The 22,778-nt window shown below is 32.5% G+C and overlaps 2 long non-coding RNA genes across 24 annotated transcripts in view; one reads left to right on the top strand and one right to left on the bottom strand.

Moving 5' to 3' along the window:
- Positions 1-1,059: 1,059 nt before the first annotated feature.
- On the top strand, positions 1,060-3,748 carry LOC149237846 (uncharacterized). Its single transcript, XR_016245315.1, has 4 exons — positions 1,060-1,446; positions 1,531-1,627; positions 3,291-3,345; positions 3,486-3,748. It is a non-coding gene; the product is annotated as an uncharacterized LOC149237846 (long non-coding RNA).
- Positions 3,749-11,740: 7,992 nt separating this feature from the next.
- The window catches only part of LOC149237845 (uncharacterized), a 56,691-nt gene continuing 45,653 nt past the window's right edge, over positions 11,741-22,778 (bottom strand). For 4 of the 23 annotated variants that reach the window (XR_016246332.1, XR_016246339.1, XR_016246337.1 and 1 more), the window contains 2 exons: positions 20,240-20,330; positions 12,990-13,368 (listed from right to left, as the gene is read on the bottom strand). This is a non-coding gene — a long non-coding RNA (uncharacterized LOC149237845). Of the gene's footprint in view, positions 12,124-12,989; positions 13,369-20,239; positions 20,430-20,463; positions 21,087-22,778 lie in introns of those variants that run through there. The other 19 variants (XR_016246330.1, XR_016246348.1, XR_016246331.1 and 16 more) reach the window with 12 other exon arrangements.

Genomic DNA, 22,778 nt, shown 5'->3' with positions numbered 1-22,778 from the left:
CTAGCCAATGTCTTCACTAAATCTTTCAATTTTCTAGTGAGCGACCTCAAAAATATGTCCATATTAACAATTAATTATACAAAACAAACCTAACCCATACAAAAAAGGGTACGATGAGAAGAACGACTTTTGCAACAACAACAACAAAAAACCAATTAAGACAACTTTTCCTTGTCTATTCCTAAAACTACAATTAAAAATTGTTTCCACTAGCAAGCTTTGAGGTAAATCCTCCTATTTCCATTGAAATGTTGAGCTCTGAAGCCTAGGCACATAGTGCTTCAAACATAAACATCCATGACATAAATGAAATTTTAAAATAAAATTTGAAATTAACATACAAATCCATTTGGCAAAAATGTGCATTTGGCATTTCGTTAAAAAAGGTAAAAAACTGAACCCAAGAAAAAGCTGCGGAGGATAAAATTGCATCGACCGAACTTTCCCCAAAAAAGCAGGGTGGGCTCGATTGAACAGACAACAAAGATCCATTTCTATCGATGGAAGGTTTTCAGAGGAGGTTGAAGCCGGAAATATGTATCCGGTGGATGGTTCAAGGAAGGGAGAAGCCGGAAATATGTATCTGGTGGACGGTTCAAAGGAGGTAGTGGCTTCCCAAAAAAAGAAAGAGGGAGGTAGTGGCTTCCCATAAAAGCAAAAAGGATGAGCTGGCACTTGAAAAAAAGAAAGGAGGTAGTGGCTTCCCAAAAAAAGAAAGAGGGAGGTAGTGGCTTCCCATAAAAGCAAAAAGGATGAGCTGGCACTTGAAAAAAAAGAAAGGAGGTAGTGGCTTCCCAAAAAAAGAAAGAGGGAGGTAGTGGCTTCCCATAAAAGCAAAAAGGATGAGCTGGCACTTGAAAAAAAAGAAAGGAGGTAGTGGCTTCCCATAAAAGCAAAAAGGATGAGCTGGCACTTGAAAAAAAAGAAAAGAGGTAGTGGCTTCCCAAAAAAAGAAAGAGAGAGATAGTGGCTTCCCATAAAAGCAAAAAAGATGAACTGGAACTTGAAAATTTGAATATACAGCAGGTGTTAGTTTCTATCTATAATCGGTGGATGGTACCACCTCATCCAGAGGTGGTAGGCGCCGGCCGGTGTAGGGTTCCAGAGGAGGTAGGCGGCCAAAAATATATAGCCGTTGAAGGAAGATGGAGAATGGCTATATATATGAAAGTCTTATCAGTTCTCAGCGTTTTCCTCCTCCTCTGTCTATGTTCAGATTGGCATCCTTGTGGGTTGTCTGTGTGGTTTGAGTCTGGGTCGGTCAGTCTGTGGTTTGAGTGGTTCGAGTCTGGGTCGGTCTGTGTCTACGTCGAGTTTGAGTCCATGTCTGTCTGTGTGGATAGAGGAGGAGGAGGCCAGAGTGAAACAGATTGGAGGCAAGAAAAATGGCAATTGAGTTGTTTCCAATTCTTGGGATCACGGAGATCAATGATCTTTCTAGGCATGGTAAGAATTGATTTCCATTTAATTTATCTACTCTCTTGTCAGCGACAATCCTATTTAATTGCTCTGTATTCTTTTTTACACCAGAAATGAGTGGAGGAAGGAAACAGATCATTGGCGTTGCTGCGGTTCGAACGCTACCTTGCTGAAGAAATGGAATCATCACTACCAATCCCAAATCCAGGTATATATATAAATTGGCCTGCATCTCCCCTGTTAATTAGTTTAAACGCGGTGCATCAGTCATTTTTATTGAATTTAAAGCTCTGCCTCCTCAATAGTTATACCTGATGCGTCCACCACATTTATTAGATTTATTTCTTCATTTATTTCTTTCATAGAGATCAATAATCTTTCAATATTGATAGGAATCGAATTCCATTGCTCCGTTGTCAGAAGGAATTCTATCTGATTACCCTGTATTTTGAATCGAACCCCATTTAATTTTGATATTTCTGCCAATATCTGCTCCATTGTCAGAAGCAATTCTATTTAATTAACCTTACTCTTTTTTAATTGTAAATTATTTAGCCATTTGCACCAGAAATGAGTGAAATTTGAAAGCCTACCTCACTGAAAAAATGAAATCATTAGTATGGAATCCCAATTCCAGGTATATGTATGTATATATATATATATATATATATAAATGGCTCTGCATCTAATTTTTCATTCATTTCTCAAGTCTGCTTTTATCATGTAACCACTGTCTCCCATGCCAATTCAAGCATCATTGGTGCGGTGTGTTATGTTTATGGTTTTTTGGTACAACCTCTATAGTTGTGCGGTATGTTAGTAGTTTAATCCACGGTTTTGGTTATACCATGTAGTGTGTTAGCTTAACTGTATACCCTGCTTTTTTGGGTTTATTCTGTCGTTTTAGTTTTACAGTATATCCTGCTTTTTTTGGTGTAAATCTGCTTCCCGTGATCTTCTGGTATACCCTGCTATGGCTGTGTGTTGTGCCGCCTGTACTCTTTATGGTGTTATTGAGCTCGCCTCTATGGTGGTGTTTTTGTTCAGAACCTGTGTAACCTGTTGGTATAACCTGTTGTTGATTTAAACTCTATTTCAACTTCCTGGTATTAAAGAGCTCTCATCGCATCATTTTGTTAAATTTCTTTTTGTTCAGAACCTGTGTAACCTGTTGGTTTAACCTGTTGTTGATTTAAACCATATTTCAACTTCCTGGTATTAAAGAGCTCTCATCGCATCGTTTAATTAAATTTCTTTTTGTTCAGAACCTGTGTAACCCTATTTCAACTTCCTGGTATTAAAGAGCTCTCATCGGATCATTTAATTAAGTTTCTTTTTGTTCAGAACCTGTGTAACCTGTTGTTGATCTAAACCATATTTCGACTTGCTGGTATTAAAGAGCTCTCATCGCATCATTTTATTAAATTTCTTTTTGTTCCGAAAACAATGCAACATGTGAATTAAACTCTTCTTCTAGCTCTTTCTCTTTCGCTTCAGTGGGGACTTTTGGATTACAAACCTCTTCCTCTAGTTCTTTCACTTCAGTGGGGAATTCTGGATTGCAAACCTCTTCTTCTAGCTCTTTCGCTTCAGTGGGGAATTCTGGATTACAAACCTCTTCGTCTAATTCAACGCCCCATCACGCCCGTGTATATATGAAAGCATGTACTGATTTCCAGGGCAGATGGTCAATGTCAGCTCTGATTTTTTTTTAATAGAAAACATATTAATTATATTATTAAAAGGAATTATAATTTATAATATATATTTTATATAAATTATATTTATCATTTTTATATTGAGATAGAATATTTATATTATATTTTAATTAACTGTTTTTTAGTTTTTTTATATTTCTTTTTTAATGGCAGGTTTGCTTACAAAAGTTGCAGGTTTACTTATACTTTCTGAAAAGTACCAATGAAGGTATATCAGAAAAAATATAAAATTTGCCTTTTGTGTTTTTTTTTGCATAATATTTGTAGGTTGTGTGTAGCAGATTTATTTACATGAATGGCTTTTCTTTAGGGTTCTACTCAAAGTAATATTTATATGTTGTATTGCAGATTTATTCACGGGAATGGTTGTGTTCTCATTATGGTTTTGCTCAATGTAAATATTGATGTAGTTATTTTCTTTTCTTTTCTCAATACTATGAGAAAATTATGTACATACAGTTATTAATAAAATGATTTTTTAATGGAAGGAGTTAAAACTCCTTCCAAATGCTCGAGGAGGATGGGGCCCCATTCTTCTTCGAGTAGTGTAGAGTTTTTTGTGGGTTGATTATTTTTCCTTAAACTCATACATATCACAATACATTTTTTTATACTCATTTACTTTATAGCATTCATATTTAAAACATGTAATTCTACATTTCAATTATATCAATTTTATATTTTAAAATTAATAAATAAATAAATAATAATAATTGCACACATATAAATTATACAATTTTACACAAATACATTAAAAAAAAACACACTAAATATCTCTATACTAATCAAATTATTCAATTTAATTTTCATTTTTATATTATTTTGTTTTTTACTGTTTTTTTGAAAGTTTTTTTTTCTCCCTTGATGTATTATTTTATATTTCATATTATTTTCATTTTTATATTATTTTGTATTTTTATTGATTTTTTGAATTTTTTTTTGGTTCCCTGTGTATTATTTTATATTTTGTATAGTTAAATAAGATTATATATATATAATTGATAAAATTCTGAATTGTGTAATATGTATTTATTCATTTAAAATTGTATGTCTATGTGTGATTTTGAAAATGTTTTATTTTAATATTTTGAATCTAAATTCTATATTGTGTGTTTGTTTTTGTGAATTTGTACTCTATATGTTTGTGCCAAAGTGGTTGTATAAATATCTGTATGTGATTTGAAATCGGACATAAATTGAAATTGTAATATGTTTGTTGTATTCAATTGTGATTGCAATGAATTTTGTTGTGTAAATTTGAATGCATATATAATGTAGGTGTGTGTTTGCTTATTTGAATTTGTATTTTGTATGTTTATGCCAAAGTGGTTGTATGGATATTTGTGATTTTGAAAATGTTTTATTTCAATATTTTCAATCTAAATTCTATGTTGTGTGTTTGTTTTTTTGAATTTGTATAAAGTGGTTGTATAAATATTTGTATGTGATTTGAAATTAGACACAAATTGAAATTGTAATGTGTTTGTTGTATTGAACTGTGATTGCAATGAATTTTGTTGTGTAAATTTGAATGCATATATAATGTAGGTGTGTGTTTGCTTATTTGAATTTGTATTTTGTATGTTTATGCCAAAGTGGTTGTATGGATATTTGTGATTTTGAAAATGTTTTATTTCAATATTTTCAATCTAAATTCTATGTTGTGTGTTTGTTTTTTGAATTTGTATTCTGTATGTTTATGCCAAAGTGGTTGCATAAATATTTGTATGTGATTTGAAATTGGACACAAATTGAAATTGTAATGTGTTTGTTGTATTGAACTGTGATTGCAATGAATTTTGTTGTGTAAATTTGAATGCATATATAATGTAGGCGTGTGTTTGCTTATTTGAATTTGTATTTTGTATGTTTATGCCAAAGTGGTTGTATGGATATTTGTGATTTTGAAAATGTTTTATTTCAATATTTTCAATCTAAATTCTATGTTGTGTGTTTGTTTTTTTGAATTTGTATTCTGTATGTTTGTGCCAAAGTGGTTGTATAAATATTTGTATGTGATTTGAAATTGGACACAAATTGAAATTTAATGTTTTTGTTGTATTGAACTGTGATTGCAATGAATTTTGTTGTGTAAATTTGAATGCATATATAATGTAGGTGTGTGTTTGCTTATTTGAATTTGTATTTTGTATGTATATGCCAAAGTGGTTGTATAGATATTTGTATGTGATTTGGAATTAAACACGAAATAGAAATTGTAATGTGTGCTTTTTGTATTGAATTGTGATTGCATTGAATTTTGTTTTGTAGAATTGAATGTGTATATATAATATAGGTGTGTGTTTGTTTATTTGAATTTTTATTTTGTATGTTTATGCCAAAGTGGTTGTATGGATATTTGTATGTGATTGGAATTAAAGATGAAATAGAAATTGTAATGTGTGCTTTTTGTATTGAATTGTGATTGCAAATGTGTGTTTTTTTGTATTGAATTGTGATTGCAATGATTTTTTTTTTGAAAAATTGAATGTGTATATATAATGTAGGTGTGTGTTTTCTTATTTGAATTTGTATTTTGTATGTTTATGCAAAAGTGGTTGTATGGATATTTGTATGTGATTTGGAATTAAACACGAAATAGAAATTTTAATGTGTGTTTTTTGTATTGAATTGTCATTGCAATGAATTTTGTTTTGTAGAATTTAATGTGTATATATAATGTAGGTGTGTGTTTGCTTATTTGAATTTATATTTTGTATGTGTATGCCAAAGTGGTTGTATGGATATTTGTATTGAATTGTGATTGCAAATGTGTGTTTTTTGTATTGAATTGTGATTGCAATGAATTTTGTTTTGTAGAATTGAATGTGTAGATATAATCTAGGTTTGAATTAATGTATTGTGTGCTTACTTATTTAAAATTGCATAAGCATATTTGAGTGTTTGTTTTTGTATCGACTTTAAATTGTAATGTGCTTAGTGTATTGATTTGTAGTTGTGATGAGTTTTATTGTGTGTATTTAATGTAGATTTGCTTACTCCTTTGAATTTGTATATGTATGTTTGCTTATTTGAATTTGTTTATGTATGTATATAGTGTTTTGTGATTGAATTTTGATTGCAATGAATTTTGTTTTGTAGAATTGAATGTGTATATATAATGTAGGTGTGTGTTTGCTTATTTGAGTTTGTATTTTGTATGTTTACGCCAAAGTGGTTTTATGGATATTTGAATGTGATTTGGAATTAAACATGAAATAGAAATTGTAATGTGTGTTTTTTATATTGAATTGTGATTGCAATAAATTTTATTTTGTAAAATTGAATGTGTATATATAATGTAGGTGTGTGTTTGCTTATTTGAGTTTGTATGTTTATGCCAAAGTGATTGTATGGATATTTGTATGTGATTTGGAATTAAACACAAAATAGAAATTGTAATGTGTCTCTTGATGTATGTTTGTATGTGATTTGAAATTGTAATGTGCTTGGTGTATTGATTTGTAATCGTGATTAATTGTATTCTGTGTTTTTAATATAGGTTTGTTAAGTCCATTGTTTTTTAATTTGTATATGTATGTTTGTTTACTTGAAATTGTTTATGTATGTATATGAAGTGTTTGGTCAATGTTTGGTTGTGTTTTGATTTGAACATGTATATGAATTTGTAATGTTTATCTTCTTTGTGTTGATATTGCATGTGTATGTTAGAAAGGTTTTATCAATGTTATGTTTGTATAAAATTTGAACCTGTAATGTGTTTGGTGTATTGATTTGTCACTATTATAAAATAATATTTATTATTTTTAAATTTTCTTACTTTTAAATATTTTGAAACTTTTTTTTTCTATTATTTTTTAAATGATTTTTCTTGCAATTTTTTGCATTTGTCATTTAAAAGCTAACCATTTAACTTTAACACTTACAATAAAATACATACATTTTATTACATATAATTTTAACTTATTCTTGAGAAAAATCAAAAATATTATTAATAACTATAAACATTGCAATAATAATATGATTAATTATAAATTTTTATCATAATTTATTTCCATTCATACTTGTAAAATTAATATATTTTTAAAAAATACATTAATTTTATTAATGTATTTAACATATTAAATCAATATATTTTAAAAACAAATCATAATATTATTAATCATTAACTTAAAGCAATTGTGCATGTTGATATGTTAAAAACCTCATACCAACAACAATGCACACAAGTTTTTGGGGCACACATAAGCTTCCACCTTCACGTGGTTGACCCTGTTAGTAGAGATCACAATCTCGAAGCAAAGAGAAGCTTTTTTATTTGTTAATGAAAAAGTATTATAATAAGCATAATAAAAATAAATAAATTATAATAAATATTTAAAAATAAACCTAATAAATTATAAACCATAAATAAATTATTATAATAATTTATAAATAATTATTTTAATTATTATTTAATAATAAAATATTAAATATTATAGTAAATAAAAATAAACATATCCCAACAATAAACTTTATATCATACATAAAATAAATAAATTATTATAATAAATTATAAATAAATAAATATTATAGTAAATATTTAAAAACAAACCTAATAAATATTAAATTATTATAATAAATGTTTTAAAATAAACTTAATAAATTATTATAATAAATATTTTAAAATAAACTTAATAAATTATTGTAATTATCATAATAAATTATAAATAATTATAATTATTATAAAAAAAATTATAATAAATATTTAAAAATAAACCTAATAAATATTAAATTATTATAATAAATATTTAAAAATAAACCTAATAAATTATTATAATTATCATAATAAATGGTAAATAAATAAATAAATATTATAGTAAATATTTAAAAACAAACCTATATTATAATAAATATTTAAAAATAAACCTAATAAATATTAAATTATTATAATAAATATTTAAAAATAAACATAATAAATTATTATTATACTTATCATAATAAATCGTAAATAAATAAATATAAAAAATAAATGAATTTCTCAATAATAAAATTTTATATCATATAAAATTTTACTCATTTAAAACATAGCATTTCAAACAAATAAAAATGAATCAAACACCATCTTACTCAATAAGAACTTCATATCAACAATGCTTAAAAATATAAAAAATAAATGAATTTCTCAATAATAAAATTTTATATCATATAAAATTTTACTCATTTAAAACATAGCATTTCAAACAAATAAAAATGAATCAAACACCATCTTACTCAATAAGAACTTCATATCAACAATGCTTAAAAGTTTCGGGTACATTAATGTTGGTAAAGGTTACAAACTCAAAACAATGAAGAGTTTTTAAATTATTAATGTGAATTATTATAATCAATATTTAAGCCTAATATATATTAAAATTAGTATTATAATAAATAATTGCAAATAATAATTATAAATTATAAACAATAAATAAATTATTATAATAATTATAATTACTTCATTAAATAAATAATTAATTATGAATAATAAATGTTTAAATATAAAAATTGAAATAATATATAAACTATTATAGTAATTAAATAATTGATGATAAATTAAAATAAACCTAATAAATAAAATATTAAATATTATAACAAATAAAAATAAACCTAATAAAGAGATTTACCAACAATAAACATTTATATCATATAAAAAATTTAACCCAATTAAAATATAATAATTAAAATAATTAAACCCTACATTTACTCGATAAGAAAATGCTAATCCAACTAAACCTTTTAATAAATAAATTGACTCATCTTTATTGTAAGATAATAATAAAAAAAAGTGGTGATTTCATCATTTTTAGCATCTTTACCCTTGAGGAAATCTTAGCAATCAATATCTTTACACTTGAAGAGAGTTTAGCAATCAATATCTTATAAAGACATTATGTCCTTTACAAACAATATAATTTGTAAAATGAGGTACATAAATTATATTAAAATAGGTATTTGCCTTCTATTAAATTAATAATGTAATAAACATAAAAGATGGTTATTCTTCATATATCCATTAAAAAAAGGCAAGAATTACCATATTTTGTCAACATAGTTTGTAAAATGATACATACACCATATTAAATTTAAGTCAAAATAATAGAAAGGGCAGTCATAATTATTTTCCACATATCCAATCAATTACAAGAAAAACAATAAACAAAAAAAAAACAACAACAACAACAAACAAACAAAACACCATATTAAATTAAGTCAATAGAGTAGAAAGGGAAGACATAATTAATTTTCAACTGTCCAATAAATAAATAAATAAAGTATTGTGACATTTTATTTTTCACATGTCCAATCAATAAAAACAAAAATTAAAAAAAAAAAAAAAAAAAATACACAATATTAAATTAAGTAAATATAGTAAAAAAGGAAGACTATAATTTGAAAATTGTAAGTACTCTTTATTATATTAAGTTTTGTCTCTTATTAAATTGACTTCATAATAAAACGAAGACAATTTGAAATTACAGAGCAATGTTTTCACCTAGCATCTAGGCTCACAACCAAGTCGAGTTTTGCCTCTTATTAAATTGACTACTATTTATAGAAGCCCATTAGTGGGCAAATTGTTTTTCTATTCAACTTTCAGGTCATGTGTGGGTAGTAAAAAAAGATATAATTCATTTACATAATATAATTTAACTTTCATATAGGTGTTTGTAAGTTTACAATTTATGCAACATAACAAGTGTTATTCATCAAATATTTAGCACTTTGAATAGCAATATCCAAAATACATGGTTATAAAACATGCACATTACGACTTTGACTTGAAACCTTGTGATCCTTGTCGTTGTATAGTAGTGAGTCAAACTAAACCTACCCAATTGCAAGCTTTCTATCAAAAGGGGAGGTGTGTAGGAGAGGGCCTAATGGTTATGAACATATACTTCCTCATATGAGGCCACGTGTTCAAATCTAGAGTTGGGGTAGAGGATGTACACTTTTGTGGACTTTTAACAGTCAAATTACTATGTGAACACAGATCCTACACAAACAAGGTGATCTCAAACATCAATTTGGTGTCTAATATTGAATTTGACTTGCCTTCAAATATTGAATTTCTCTATCTAGATACTATAGTTATGTAATTTAGTCAAGACAAGCTTGAAATTGTTATATATAAACATCTAACTTACTATGATGGATGTCATCTGCAAAAATGCGGGGAAGCGAGTTACAAGTTTGACTTGAAACCTTGCAATTGTTGTATAGTATTTTTGTAGTCATATCACATTCATTAAAGCCTCGCTAACCTACCCAATTGCAAGATTTCTATCAAAAGGGTAGGTGTATATGAGTCGACCTAATGGTTATGAACATGTGCTTCCTCGTATGAGGCCACATGTTTAAATCTAGAGTGTGGGTAAAGTATGTAAATTTTCGAAGACTTTAGCAATCAAATTGCTACGTGAAGACGAATCCTTTGTTACACAAACAAGGTGATCTCATACATCAATTTGGTGTTTGGGCTTGACCATGACTTTAAAATTAGACTATTATTATTATTATTCATATGGCCTTTACAAAAATACTTTGTCATATTTTGTATTGTGATCAATCTATATAGTGGAGATTTGACTTACTTTCAAATATTGAATTTCCCTACCTAAATATTATAGTTCTATAATTTATTCAATGTAAGCTTGAAATTGTTATATATAAACATCCAACTAACTACGATGAGGAAGCATCCCTTAGTTTTCCCCACAAAGTACCATAAAAGGAAAGAAACCATAAAAAGAGCACCATGGATTTTTTTACAAAGGTAATGGGATGGCCCATCCTCCAAATGATCCCAAAGGTTGTGGAATGGCCCATCCTCCAATAACAAGGACCTAAATGACCTAAATGAAGTAAAGGTTAGCTAACCCTACAAACTCTCTGTTCTTAATTTTATTTAACTTCAATTCTTTTATGAACTTATCCTTTTTAAATCTAAGGATTGAATATGAACTTATCCTTTTTAACTTCAATACATAAGCCACCCAGAAATTTCTCCAATTCAAAGTGATAGTGTTGGCCCATAGATATGGGGTATCTTATATTTTGCAAACCCCATCAAAGCCATCTCATTAAAAGATAAAAGTCATGGATACGAATTATACTAGAAATTTTATGAAATACACACATTCCTTCACACCTTCGATGGAAAGGTAAGTTCCTTATCCTTTATATAGATGCTCCAGAGTCAACAATTGAGTCAATTACGTCGACTCGATTGACTATGTTATCTATCTTAAACTCGATTTGTTGTAGGAGGCATTGGCTCGAACGCTTAAACTATTGGTGGAGTGGGCTATAGAATGTCACTTTCCAATCCAATAACATGAATTCAAGGTAAAGCCAACTTTCGTATAAGACCTAGGTTTTCCACAATCAATAATGAGTATCTTCAACAACAAAACAAATAAACCTAACCCCATTCTTCTCTAGTATCGCACATCGCCAAGCTAAATTCAGACACTTTAAAGACTTTGAATTCACGCAAAATGCCTTTAAAAGATACACAAACTACATGAAATGGATATGCCTATAAAAGACATGTACTCTGATAATAATGGAAAAAAGTGTCACAAAAGCAAATTTGTTAATAATTAATAACATACTTACAATCACATTAAGTCACATTAACATTCTAGTATAATTTTAGAAATGTTTCGTTTATAGTATCTTTCTACATTAAAATCAAACCACTAAACCTTACAAAGGACTTGATCATTTACATAAATCCATCAACACGGATATCATCAACTGAGTAACTAAAGACAATGGTATAAGTCAAACATAACTAAAGACAATGTTATAAGTCAAACAATCAATTGATCTAATAGACACCTTAGATTATTTGCATACCACAATGCAACAAAAGATTCTTATGAATAATTTAACTCCTCTGATGTTCAAGTTGCTTCCCAAAAAGGATCAACCTCTATTGATCCTAGAGGAATTCCCTTTTTATCTTGAAATTTAGCCTCCTGGAAATAAAGCATACCTAGTCAAAGACATTAACACATTGAGAAGCATATATCTATTTAGATAAATTAGAAAACAAGTCCACACATGAGAAGCATGTTATCTATTTAGATAAATTAAAAAATACATTAGACATCATTAAAAGCATAAACCAAGTCTTTCATGAATTTTCCTAGAGGAAAATCACATGTATTTTACATGAGAAGGCGAACCTTTAAAATCTAAAACCAAACTTATATTACAAAGTTCTAAGTATTAAACCAAATTTACATCTGAAAAATAGTTAAGTACTATAAAAAAAACCATAATTCTTAACGAATTGCAACCCCAACTAAAAAATTTATGGTTCCCAACATGGCTCACCATACAACTTTTAAAATCCACCACGAAGGACCAAATGCATCCTTCCAAAATGCTTCCTAACAAAGGATCAACCTTTGCTGATCTAGAGGAATTCCCTTTTCATCTTGAATTTCAGCCTCCACTTTATCAATTGTGGGGAAGCTCTTAGCGTCAACTGTAATACTCTTATCAATGAATGTATTCACAAAAATCTGCATACCCCCTCAAAAATAAAGGAAAAGAAGCATTATAGATTCCTCTAAATGTCATAATCGGCTAGAGTTCTATCATCTTCACATTGCTTTCCCAACAAAGAACAATCTTTGATGATCTCAAGGAATTCCATCCTTGCCTTGAATTTTTGCCTTGACTTGTTCATGGTATTTGAAATCTCAACCTCAAGAGTAATTGTCTTCCCAATTAGAGTTTCGACAAAAATATGCATTCCACCTCTCAAACACAAAACCAAGTAAAGAGATGATTTCTTATGAATGTTTATAATCACTTAAGGTAAAACCATCCTCCAATTGCTTTTTACCAAGATTCACTGTTAGTAGCTAGAATGTATGCCCTCCTCAACTTGTATCTTTGCCTAGCTTACTTGTATACTCTCCTTAATCGTGTCCAAGATCTCCACCTCAAAAGAATGGTTTTGCCACTCAAAGCTAAATAAAGATTTCCATCCCACCATTAAGAAAAGGCAGCAAATTAATTGTAGAATCCTTTTGGATAATTAATCAACAAGGGCACATCCATCTTTCAATTGCTTTCCAGTGAGTTTCATTCCTGAATCTTCGCATTCACATTGTCAAAATTGTCAGAACTCACTACCTCTAGATATAGTTTTTCCAATGAATACCTTCACTAGCTCCTTTAAGTTTACAAATATCTGCTTATTGGCAGCCACTGATACAAAACAAACCTAAACCATACCAAAATAGTGTATGATAAAATTCAATCAACTTTTATAATAAAACAATTCAAACAAGAAAAAAAATAGCTTTCCCTCTTTATCCTTAAAAATGCAAATAAACTTCAACATATACCAAAAAAGTGTATGATAAAGTCCATCAAATTTTGCAATAGAACAATTCAAACAAGTAAGAAATAGCATTCCCTTCTCTATCCTTGAAACTGCAAATAAACTTCATTTCCAAAAAGGTTCAGAGGTAAAGCCAAAAAACAAAGGTGTGGCAATCTACAAACTACGAAAATATATTGAATTAAAAGAAACTGAAAAATCCCCTTTGAGGCTATTTCAAAGACTGAAAATTAAATTCAGTACCAACGGGTAAAACATACTAATATACCTCTTTTTCTTAGTTTTGTTTAGTTTTGAATTTCCCAGGTACCATGTTTACCATAGCACTAATTTGGTTTTCATTCCCTCTGTTACAAGCATTTTAAACAAAAGGTACTTAGCCTGTACAAGAATGCATAGGATGCTGAAGTGGATTTCCTAGTTAGACCATTTCCAGTTGATGACAATCTAGGGAAAGAGGTAATAGCACGATTTATGACAAACATTTCTTCAATTGGAAAATTCTTCACAGATTCCAATAGTAGATTATATCTGTGTTGGAAGATTGCTTTGGTAAGGAAAGAGTATTAAGAAGTCACTAGGAAAATGTCATGGCAAAAATCTGGATCCACTGATATTAACAAAAAGCACCAAGATGCTTGGCTTGCTTTGTTAGCAGATCTGTCACCAGGAGAACAGAGCATTGTTGTTGTTGTCTTTGGTTATACTAGGTTGTCTCAACCTGATAAACAAGGCACAAAAGCACAGGCTGTTGTTGCTGTTGCGACTGAAGAGGCAACAGAACTTGTCTCAGAGGAGCTAGCTCCTATCAAAGCAGAATCATTGGCTGAAACTACAGTTGCAACACATGCTGCTCTAGAAGCCCAAGTGGGAGATTTAAATGAGGATCTCATAAAAGATAACTTCGTTATTGTATATCATCTTTTGGATGAGAAGATGGATAGCGGATTTCCTTTAACTATACAAACTAATATTTTGAATGATATAATTGCACCACCAAATATTGTTAGTAGAATGTTTAAGTGTGAGCAATACTCTTCCACGCGCCATTGCATCTCATGTTCCATGGCATGCAAGTGACCTAAAACACTCAAACAATGAATTTTCTGATGCCATTATCAATAAGGATGGATTTCTTTTGAAGTGTGAATTTTTTGGTGAGGTGCAAGTGAATTCCCGACTCTCTGGTATACCATATTTAACGCCAATCCTATTATTAATGATGTGAAGTTTCACCTATTTAATGCAAATCCTGCTATTATTAATGATGTGAGATTTCGCCTATGTGTTCATTCTCCTTCAAGAGTATCCACAAAAAATGAGCCTGCCACTTTCTAGTTATCTCTGTCAAAGGTCAGGAAAGATACATCTGCCAACTTTTATCTGTACTGTTGAAGTCTCTAGGGTTCAATATACAGGGAGTGTTACACATAGTAAAAAAGAAGCAGAAACTAAGGATGCTTGAACAACATTACTGACATTCAAGCACAAGTTTCGAATTCTGATAAGGAGAGGTTGTTGTTCCAAATATTTCTTCTTCTGAAGCTGTTGTTTCAAACTATTTTGACTTCCCAGCTTCAATTTTCTCCAAGAAAAAGGGTTAGTTGTTGGGTTAGAAAGGTCACGGCTCCCCAAATGGACGATATTTCTGAGACTGTCAGTCAACTGTTAAAGGGTTTTCCGTCGTGAATTGTTGAAGAATTTAGGGGTTTGAGAATCAATTCAGGGATTAGAAAGCTGCATAGAGTGGAGCTGACAAAAATGAATTATTGAGTGGCAGAAGAGAGGATCAGGATGAAATGAGCCAGAATAAATGTGAGTACATACATGGCAGGTTCCGATCACTATCCCAAAACTCTTCTGATTTTTGCCATATGGAAACTGGATGGCAATGCCCATGCACCGGATCTAAGGTTACAAAGAGTCAGTGATGGGAGTAAAGAAGGAAGTTTGGTGTGGATGCTTTAGTGAGAAGTTGAAAGGGACAGCCCTGGTCACACTAGAAAAGCAAGAGGACAAAATAAATTCATTTGAGACCATGAGCATACTATTGCTGCAACTAAATAATGGGATAAAAACTGGAGAGAGAACAAAAAGGAAATTGACAGGATCCATCACTTCCCGCACAATTATATGTTCATATATCTCGCCGGAAATTCAAACTAAGTTGGCCGCGGGCCCTGACAAATTGTCTAGTAACACTGACTGACAACACTGTCGTTGGTGCAGACTTTGGCCCTTTTTATCTGGAAGCCTTCTTGTTAAAAACAATCATGAGCATATGAGTTATAGGTGTCCATTGGTTGATCCCGCTGCAATCAGTCACAAAGAAATTCCTCCAGCTAGTTGGACCACAAAGCTCAGACACATGGACACATTGATGCGATTGAAGTTGGAAGTTGGGTGGATCAAACTTCTCCAAGGGAATTATCATTTGCACATTGTACATGTGCCATTGTCCACTAACATTATCATTATTTTTAGTTAAACTAGATCTAATCTTTTTAGACTAGGTTCAAGGTCCTCCCTAAATAATATTATTTTGTTGCATAGGAAATTCCTTTCCTCATCTATATAAAGGATGGTGTTCCCCGTTTGTAAGCATGGTTGGATAAAGGAAGAATTCCTCTCCCGAGAGTTTAATGAAAATCTTCTTGGTGCCATTGGGGTTTCAGGTTTATTCTATGATGCATGTTTCAATCTTGTAGGCTTTTCTTCTTGGTTCTGTTTGCAGCATTTTCAAGGGATAAACTATATATAATTCAGGAACGCCAAAAGACAGTGAGATCAAACCACCAAGGGACAACAGTCACGTGGAAGGGGGCATCACAGATATTGGTATTCATGCCCCCTCTGTTGGTGTGAAGTAGTTATTGAGACCATTTCTTACAGAAGCATACCCAATTCACCAAAATCAAAGGTTGTTAACCATATTTGTTGATGGAAGTGAATTTCTTAATTCCTTAATTGGATGACTCAAGACTGCAAGAGAGAAGGGTGCCAAAATACAAAGTGCTTGGTGCAAGTGGTCAACGCTTTGGCTGTGTAGTGCAGGGCTTAGAAAGAGCTTGAGCATAAGAAAAAACAGAAAAGGGATTTCTGCAAAAGTACCTTTTGTGTTCCCTATCAGGTCTAGGGTGGCTAGAGCTAAGTATTCTTCACACTGCACAGTGGACGTCTCTGACACAGCAGAACAGGTTGAATGTATTGCTTGATGTAGCTGCTTTGGGACAAGAGAATATGTCTCTCTTTAAGCCAGATTTTATTATCACGTCCTTTTACAAGGAGGAATATGGAAGCCTTTCCACAAGATTGAGTTTTGCTTCAAGGAAACCAACCAGGGGCAAAATTGTCGAACCTTCTCATGGAATAATATGGGAAGGGTTGACCCCTGGGCAGAAGGTGGAACTCATCATTTGGGTCCACATACGTATCATTCTCCCGGTTATTACAGCAATCATGTTGGGTCCGAACCCCAGGTTTCTGCAAATGCCATTGCTACTGCCATGGTTAAAAGAAGTAGCTTTGTTGTTCCCATGCATGGTATTGTAACAAATATAATCTTGCAGCACCCGAATTTGCAATTGCTTGAGGGCATGCAATGTGATTGGTTTCGGTGGTAGAAGATTCCACCCTAGCCAATCCCTTCTTTCTATTCTGTTTAGCATAATTTCTGAAACATCACTCATCTGTTTGTGGCAAGCAATTGTTTCTAAGTAAGCAATTGTTTCTAAGTAAGTAAATATGTGGCAGCGAAGTTCTGTGCCATTGTTTGAGTGAAGGTTTGTTCGAACAGCGTAGGCCAGTCCAAGGTTATGTTGGAATAGCATCTCACTCTGTGGCAGCGTGTTAACTTTATGGCTTGACCTGGGAAGGGGATTACCCCTGTAACTTTCCCCAAAGTAATCTGCACAGCAAAGTTAAGCTTGGAGGCCTACTTGAGAATCGAGATAGCGGCCATCTTAAGGCACGTCTAGTGACAGCACAACAGTTCTGAAGCAGCAAAGTTCCATGTGCTAGTTCTGAGGCACTTATCTGAGCAAGCAAAGCAAATACCCCTGAATCTCGATCTGAGGCTACGACCCATCTTGAGGGCATTTCCTATGGCAGCGTAGGCTTAATTCTACGGCTTAGCCCTCCTGTGGCTACGACCACATCTGAAGACTTTCTTATGGCAGCAGCTCCTATCTAAGGCAACATCTGATGCAATGGAGTGGAGTCTGGGCAGCAAGGAGCTCAGAAAGGTGAGATGGAGCAGTGGTGTCCCAATCCAGGCAGCAGCGAAGGACTTAGGGCATCTCTGGGCAGCAGCAAGGCCTATTAGGGCAACAACGAGGCCTGTTAAGGCTAACAAGGCAGCAGAGTTGTGAAGGCAAATGGAGAAGTGACAGAAATATCTTGTAAGTTGGTTAGTTGTGTCGCTGATAGGATAATTGATATTGTAATCTTTGAAAAAGAGTGCTACTGTTTCTAAATTGTTGAGCGTTGTACCACAAATTCTGCTGGTGTAACGGCCCTTGGAGTGAGACTATGAAATTGTAACTTCCTATACACTGTTGGTATTGCTAAAAAATTCTGTAATTGTTTACATCGTTGTGCAATCAATGGCATCTCTGTTAATTGAAAAGGGATTTTGTGATAGTGGTACAAAATAGTCATATGTTCTTTTAACCCTAAGGGTAAATTCTCATGAGTCCTAAGGGATATTACATTCAAGTCTCGACAAAAATCTCCATACCACAATGCAGACAAAGAACAAGGCAGAGGGTCAATTCTTTCATAATAAATCAGCAAAAGTCCTTCCATCTTAAAGTTGCGTCCCACCAAATATCAACCTCTACTGATTTGTAGGAATTCTCTCTGGTCCTGAAACTTGGTTTTCACATTGTCAGTTCTATCAAAGCTCTTAAAATCAAGAGTGATAGTCTCACAAGTTTACATCTTCATGGAGATATGTATATCTCCTTGGAGATGAAGGACAAGAAGCAAGGTAGATACTTCTGAATATCATAATCACCCAAAGTCTTGTCATAATCAAACTTTTTCCAGCAAAGAAACATTTTTTATGATCTAGAGGAATTCCTTACTTGTCTTGAATTTTAGCCCCATCATAAATGAGATGATGGGGAAAGAAGAGATAGGACCACCTTCCCCACCCTCATTTCACTTTCTAATAGACCTACATTGTTGATAGTATCTGAGTTCTCAGCCTCAAGAGTAATTGTCTTCCCAAATAGAGTTTTGAGATCTACACTCACCTCTCAAACACAACCAATTGAGAGTGATTCCCTATGAATATTGTAATCAGTCAGATACAACCATCCTCTAGTTGCTTGACAACAAAGATTAACCATTGTCGTTTAGGAGGTAAGCCCTCCTTATCTTGTATTTTTTTCCTTGATATTATCAAAGGTGTATGAGCTTTCCACCTCGACAGCAATGGCTTTTCACATTCAAAGTCCTAACAAAGATTTGCATTCCACCTCTTAGAACAAGCAACAAGTGAAGCATAGATTCATTTTGGATAACCAGCGAGGGCTTGTCCATCCTTCAACTACTTTCCAGCAAATGTCAGTCTTTCCTGATGAGGAGGAATGTCTTCCTTCTCTTGAATCGTGGCTTTCACATTGTCAATTGTGTCAGCACTCCCTAACTTCGGAGTTATATTCTTTCCAGTCAATATCTCAACCAACTCTTTCGAGTTTCCAGTCAATATCCTCCCAAAATGTCTGCACATTGGCAACTAATGATACAAAACAAACCTAGCCTATTCCAAAAAGGGTATCATGAAGTCAAAAAAAATTGCAACGAAAGCAATCCAAACAAGACAGACACATCTTTTCCCTCCCTATCCCTAAAAAACTACAAATAAACTTCAATTCCAATACCACGTTCGGAGGTAAAGCCAAAAGAAAGGTTTGGTAGTCTACAAACTACCAAAAGATAATGAGATCAAATCCCTAACATGGATAGTTGCAAATGTTCACAGAAACTGATTTAGGGATATTTTACAAAAAAACTCCCAAGTAGTTTAAAGTTAAACATACTAAAAATTTTAAAAAGCACCATGATACTGACCAAATACTCCAGCTCTCTTAAAATTTAAATATTGCACAAAGAGTGTCAATAAATTTGAAACCTGCAATGTGCAGTATCACCTAGAGAAGATTGGCTAAAACCACAACTCCCTGCTTTCTAAATTTGACAAGTAACCAAACCCAAAAGCATAGGATTACCAACACCTAAACCTAAGAAGGTGGCCCCCAAAATTTGGGGTTTAGCCATCCAATCAAGAGGATGGAGACTATGTTCTGTCAGGATGGAGTCTAGGGTTTCAGAGAGCGCATCACCATGCAAATGACACAGGTTCAAATCTTTATGGGCATGGAGGCAGAGAGTAATGCGTCTTGACAGGGTTTAATGACACCAGATGATTTCAAAAGTGGAAATTCATAGGGTTTTTAAAATCTCAACAGCAACCTTAAATATATCATGTTCAAACTGAAATTCATTTGGGAGATCAAATGTTAAACAAGAAATCTGGTAGATATATCCATATTCCTTGAACTCAAGTAAATAGGTTGACAATGAAGTTAAAAAAGAAATTTGAAAACGCAATATATGAATGGATTATACACACAAGAGAAATAGTGCACAGAAATCAAGTGTTTAAAGCCTCAAATATTAAGCCCTCATATTCAGGCACAAATCGAGAAGAAGACATGTAAAGGAAAGAAGAATACATGTGTACCTTATATAACAAACTTGTATATGTGATTCTACCACCCTGAATTCTCAAAGACAAGAGAAACTGCCATATTTGTTAGACTTCAATAAATTCCCTAAGACAGGACAAGTTGTCATAATTTGTCAGTCTTCCATGAATGCTCTGAAGACAAGAAAGGCTGCTATAAATTCCCAAACTTCCATGAGATTGTACACTGCACCAGTTGTTTTTTTTATAATTATTACAAATACAAAAAAGCTTGTGCTCTGCAATGACGGAAGATGTTATAATATATAAGCACATGAGAATCAACATATGAGCACGAGAATCAAAATTTGATCACAAGAGTCTCTTGCCACAGGCACAAATAATAAATAAAAGAGTTACAATGTACATCATATAAGACACATGTCGATCAGTTCCAGTTGTTGAATTTTTGTAGCTATGGTCGGTCTTCATATTTAATAAATTAGCCCTTCAGATATATATGTAATAATAAATACAAGACATGTTCTTCATGTCATTTTCAAAAGAAAGAATTTGAATTTTTTAATTTGATTATTTTGGCACCAAGAAAATCAAGTCGGCCCTCCACATGACCAAGTTGGCCCAGCTTGTTGTGGCACCCATTTGGCCTCCCAAGAAGTCTATATATATGGCATTCGACCTCCTCCTGTTGGCACCATTCGACCTTACACACAAGACATAATATCTTATTTTCTGAGCGAAGGAGCAAAGGACAAGAAGGACGAAGACTAATCCAGAATCTTCTCTCTCAAATTGACCTTGCACATGTGGACTTTACCTCTTTGTTGACCTTGCACGTGTGGCTGAGTTTCTGGGCATATCTGGGCAGCAGGTCCTTGTTTTTCTGGGTGCAGGATGCCGAAATTCAGCCATAGCAGAGTAGACCAGGCCGAGTATATTGAGCAGTATTTTGACTTTGATAAGAAGACAGTTTGACCAGGGTTCTCTTGCTGGTCTATTTGACTTTATTTTGACTAGAAAAGCTCAGTTGTATCTCTTGCTGAATTGAATCATTTCTCTAAGGAAAAGGTGCTGTGTTTCCCCCAAGTGGGTTTTCCCATGGTAAATCTTGTGTTGTCTTTGTGTATTATTGTTTCATTGTGTTCTCTACTATCCTACTGCTTTTATGGTTGAATTTCTGAAGTATAATTGCTTAATGATTAACTGGAAGTACTAAAGATGATCACCATATCATTGGAAGTAATTATCAGTTTCAAAAATAAGCACTGGCATCTATTGTACTTGAAAAATCAACATAGTATCAGAGCTATGGTGAAGAAAGACCAATGAGATCACTACTTGAAATCCCTATTCTTCGATTAAATCCTTGACCTTGAAGAAAAGAAGAAGGGCCGAGTCTGTTCAACATTGAAGTTTTGGTCAAAACCCTAGAAGGAGAACAAAATGAGGAATGTAAAAAAGCCCAAGATAGAATTCTATTGAAATATGGGTTGTCTAAAGATTACGGAAGAATTATGGACAGCCCTTACCTCAAAGGATCAGAGTCCTTATCTTCATCCAGGAACAAATGATGCCGAGATCCGAGCTCTGTTTAAAAACGAAAATTTGACCAGGACTGGAGAAGGGCTGAAGCCCTAGGTGCAGGACCAAATTCCATCTCTTAGTAGGCTGGAAAAATACCTCAGGACTAAGCCGCAGCCTGTCTGAGGAAGGCTGCAGGAAGAATGAGACAGAAAGATCTCAGAGAGTGATCAAAAGAATCCGAGAGGCCTGGGAAAATCAAACCTGAAATATCTCAGTCCAGTAAAAGGGCCATAAAACTTGTCTTCGGTATAAGAAGTATGCTAAAGTCTGTTTGTAAAAGAGGTTTAAATAAGCATGATTTTGATGTCTCGTTGAATTGCAATCCTTATACTATAAAGATTGTCAGCTGAGTTGCAAACAAAGTTGAAAGGACAGTGTCAAAATTTGAGAACTACACTTTATGAGTAAAGAAGGGATCTTTGTAAAAGAATTGGAGTCAGTTATGAGATTGAATACTATAGGATGTTAGTAGTTGGGTAACTTGAAAAGTTAAGTGACTAGCATGATAAGTTTGATTGGTGTATAAAGTTGAACAAGCCCGGAAAGCAATAATTTTTTCTTCAAAGGGGTGTATCTGTCTACGAAATTTGCATGCAAGGAGTGGCTGCAACAAAAGAACATTAGACACACTAAATAGTCCACTACATAGGGCTTTGGATAAAATTGAAGACTGATGTGACCTGTAATCAATCTAATTCATGTACAAGAATAAATTGAACTCGTTGATGATATGAGATACATGTTCTGATTTGCAGAAACAGTTGAGGTCTAAGTATAGCGGTCCAAATTGCAAATTAAACAAAGCAGAGGACCTCAGAAATAGAGGGAGCTGGACCAGGACTATCTGAAGCTGAAAAAGACTCTCAGATGAACAGCTTGGAAAGCAAGGCAGTAAAGTGAGGCAAAGAAGATCTAGAAGAGAAATCGGAAGTTACAACTTGTATTGAAATCCTAAGGATATATAAAATGCTTGAACAAGACCTATTGACTT

Source organism: Pinus tabuliformis, chromosome 8 (genome assembly GCF_031772625.1).
Source record: "Pinus tabuliformis cultivar Carrire ecotype Pingquan chromosome 8, CPIR1, whole genome shotgun sequence".
NCBI lineage: Eukaryota > Viridiplantae > Streptophyta > Pinopsida > Pinales > Pinaceae > Pinus > Pinus tabuliformis.
This window is presented reverse-complemented; position numbering and strand designations above follow the sequence as displayed.